The sequence below is a fragment of the Triticum dicoccoides genome, chromosome 3A (genome assembly GCF_002162155.2).
Source record: "Triticum dicoccoides isolate Atlit2015 ecotype Zavitan chromosome 3A, WEW_v2.0, whole genome shotgun sequence".
Taxonomy (NCBI): Eukaryota; Viridiplantae; Streptophyta; class Magnoliopsida; order Poales; family Poaceae; genus Triticum; species Triticum dicoccoides.
Window position 1 is genome coordinate 25,972,393 of NC_041384.1, and position 4,491 is coordinate 25,976,883.

A 4,491-nucleotide genomic window follows, 5' to 3' on the forward strand; every position below is an offset into this window, starting at 1 on the left:
GAATAGTGAACCCGTTTGAATTTTTTTAGGCTCCGCCACTGCGGCCCAGCTACGCATCATTTTACTTTGCAGCACTAGACTCTGTCGTCCTCACCGTGAACTAGTATCATTTTCCTTTATATACACCGCCTCTCCTTTTGATTTTCCATAGCGGATCTCGGCGCCGTTGTACTCAAGTTCCTTAAACACAACACCGGCAAGAAGATTCTCTATCTCGTACTCATCATCGACGGTGTGTCGCTGTTTGGATGGGGATTGTTCACGTTGTTGACTTTATGGGCTAGGGCTCTGGACTGAGGCGGAGCTAGCATAGAAGCATTGGGTGCAGATGACACCAACAAAATTTAGCAGATCAAGTAGGGCTTTACAGGTACTCGACCTCTTGAACCCAACAAAAAAGTCATGGATGAATCCATTGACTCAAAATTTGATGCCCTGTGTGTGTCCAGTGATGTCTCCCCTGCGCGTGAATCAATTGTGCATTTTTGATTTCTTCAGTTGGGCTTAATCATCCGCACGCTTCCGTTTGCATATTCAAAGTTATGCAATTTACATGATTTTATTATGAAAACAAAGTGCATGGAAGTGATTATACTGTAGTCATCACATTATTGTTGGTTAATGAAGTATGATTACATGGTGCTGTTCTTGCGTTTTAATTGCGGGGGTCACCGAATGGTCTTTGTAAGGATTTCTCTCCGCCAATTGCTTGAGTGCCACTTCCTTCATGAAGGCGTTGCTGTTGAAGAATCTCGTTGTCTATGTGATTTCATGAGATGGTTGGTGAGGCTACGATAATTGTTGTAGTTTGTCGATTGCAGAACCAGATTTCTTTTTCCCCTCGCATACACATAACTTTTATATTATCAAACTTTACTATTTGTCGGCGTGTTTTTTTACGTATGTTACTGTTGGTTGTGCGCATTCTAATTCAGCGGAGACTGGATGTGTGTTCTTTATGTCTGTATCCTCTTAATGCTTCCCACTCCATTTTTAAATCAATAAGATCCACCCTTTAATCTTTTTAGGGGTTAAAATCCACCCTTTAGTGAAAACTAGTTGATTGTCCGTGTGTTGCCACGGAATAACAAATTAACTCAAGTATAGACACATTGATCAAATATCTTGTACTTCACAACATTTACATTGATGTCGATGATGGAGCTCTTGTCCCCGTGCTCCCCTATCGTCACAGACCATGTGAACGTGATGTTTATCCCTCCTTTTTGTTATCCTCCCTGACCCTCTGTAGCGATGCCTGCATGGCTGCCATCTTTCCCGGTTGCTCCAAGCACTGATACCATCTCAAATCGTTGGTCCTTCTATCATTTTTGTAGGCAAGTCATTGTGTCCCGCTTCCTATTTGTGATTAACATTCAATTTTGACTTCAAAATATATATATAGTTTTAAAAGGAAAACTAAGAACTTGTGTAAAACTGACATTGCATTGATTGTTAAATGCATAACTCTTCAAAGGATACCCAAAGAATAAAATGTTGAAGTCCCCAATAGTACGAATGGAACATCTTCTCACCACTCAAACCTCTCTCTCCCCCTCCCCTTCTCTCCTCCCTCTCCCCTCCCCCTCTCCCTCCCTCCTAGTGGGTACAATATACATCATCATACTTCACAATGGCTACATGACCCAGTGTGAATATTGCTCCAAATCCACAGCTCTTCTCACTCGTATATCTACTAAAAATTCTCATATAATATTTTTACTATTGTCACCTTACAGTCGTAGCCACTTTGCCGAGTGTTCATGCTCTTGTTCTTCTTCTTGTTCTCCTTGCCTATCTCGTTCGCGATGCCGATAGGCAGCAAATACTCGGGCCTCTCAAATAATTTGGCTAGTGAAAGAATCATCGCAACACGGTGAGTCCCATCGATGCAATCAAAATTATACACAACAAGGATGGCATGGCTCTTCAGCCTAGCGAGTACCAGCCTGGGCTAATTACTGCTTGTCCATGTTGTTCACCTCCCAGCTGACCTCAGAAACATCAATATGTGTTTTATTCACTGGCCAAATTCGGTGGCTCTCTTTGGCGCAATCGATTGTAGCGTAATTACAACATATAAATCAGTGTGATGAGAAATGAAAAAAGGTATGCTTTTTGAAACTGTATATGATAAGGTACAAATGCATACGTAGTTATGCACGAAGAATAGAGCAGGTACCGTGCCTCGTTATTCTCTCGAAAAAATCGACAGCACTCAGCGTATAATATGAGTTCAACCTCTAGATTTAGATATCATTAGTAGTCCATGACTTAAGACAACCATAGAAAATTTATGGCGAACCCTTGAATGAACTTATGTACCTGTTTAATTAGCACATCACACGTAGAGTGTTATTCCATAGAGCAATTTCTTCCAATTTCAAGTAATCTACTTAACTATCTTAATACTTTGATGATGTAAACTTATGTCTCACATGAAGTCTGGTGCCAATATGCTTGCATGACAGTTCTTCATCATTTCCAGTCTTTCTAAGATGAATGGAAATACTTGCATATGCTAATATGCTTGCCCAGCAGTTTGTATTTTAGAACACTACATAGGTCAGCCACTCCATGAGAAATAAAAGAGCTCATAAGAAAGACTATGAAAGAACACTGCAGCAATTCAGATACTACAACTTGCCACTAATAAGAGTTGTGGTAACCAAATTGTTTTCATCAACTACTCCTCACCAGGCATCTTACTCTAGGATTGATAGTGAAAAGTGCTTACCATTGCCTTTCATAAAAATAATGGAATATGAATCAGTGGAGAAAATGATACATGTATCAATTAATGTGCATTGATATGCAGCTAGGCTTTTGGAACATAATAAAAAAATCATGCACAACAGGTTTCAAGTAAGTAGTCATTTCCCCCTTGTTACGTACTTCAGTGCTGCAGCACCACCGTTCTTACATAGCTCGCCAACACAGAAAGCGACATTTCTCCTATTAGTAGCCTCATAAGATGCAAGATCTTTCAATGTCAAAGGCATTATCTGCTGTAAATGATTCAAATATGAGTAATATTAAGAGGACACTTCTAATTATAAAATAGCATGTCTTTTTAAGGAAATTTATAGGCAAGCAAACATTAGCAGAAACTGGAGCACCCATTTGTAGGCTAAAACAAACTTAATCTTACTGTTTCTACATACATGTGAATATATAATTCACGGCCATAGAAAATAATATGGGCTTAAAATACACTATGACCATAACCAGACAAAAGATAAACAATGGGACAATATTTCTTTCTTCCTTACCTTGAGACCTCAGCAGCCAAATTACTGTTCCTATGCATCCAAGTTGCAACCACAACCTACAGAAACGAATCATGTTACTCCTACAGCCTCATATCCCATATATAACACTATAACTAAAGTTTCATTCTAATGCCGGTAAAGTTTAAGTCATCAAGCTTAGTGACAAAGCAAAACATCATAATGTAGCATCCTTCAACTGGCTACCTTGTAGTTAAGTAGAGATCATATGAAAAACAAAATGTGGGATGTGTTGTATCTGGGCTCACCCGAACACAATTAATTTTTCTCTCTCTTGCAAAAATGGTATATATTCAACTACCTGCAGCAGATAATGGTGTTAAGAAAGAGATAACTTAAAAGAGATAACTTAATCAGTTAGTCCTCTCTTTTTGGTGCCTCAAGATCTCACTGATTGTTAGAGGTAAGCACGGTTTGCTTACCCAAGTAGTATAGAAATCTAATTCCACTTAGTCAGGTGCTATATAAGCGTATATAAATGCATGTGGCTCCTTGATTGTAATCACCGTGAGTTGAAGAAATATAAACATAGCTTGTAACCACCGTGAGTTGAAGAAATATGAATACAAGGCACCTTAATTACCTTCCAGTGGCTATCCAAACATCTTTCATATATGTGTATCTTGCTAATCCATCAATCAATCCAGCGATTTGAGCTAGCTTTAGCTACCTACGCTACTTATAAGATTCAATCCATCTCAAGGCAAGTGAGGTTTCCTACATGCACGTATTGCTGTCTGCCAAAGGCACACGTATTGTTGTCTGCCAAAGGCACGGCTAGATGAAATATTCGTTTCAGAATTTTATACTCTGACATTACCCTGTTTGTTAAGAGGGACAACTCAAACATTGGTTTCGGTATGTGCTGGTGGTTTATATATCTTGACCAAGGATCATCCTCTCCTTAGATTTTCAGATAACACGAACATGTTTCCGAACATTTTGTCCAAGAACTTGAAAAACTAAATTAATAAAAACGATCAAGCCTTTTCTAGGTTCATAACTACCAAGGATTTTATTTCAACTCCCATGAAAGAATTATTGATATAGCAATTCTCAGTGTATACTGTTTACAAAGGTTTTAATCAATCTGCCATTAGACCCATGTCATATATTTGTGTCGGAACAAAATAAATCACCCTGTTTGTTAAGAGGGACAACTCAAACATTGGTTTCAGTATCTGCTAGTGGTTTATATATC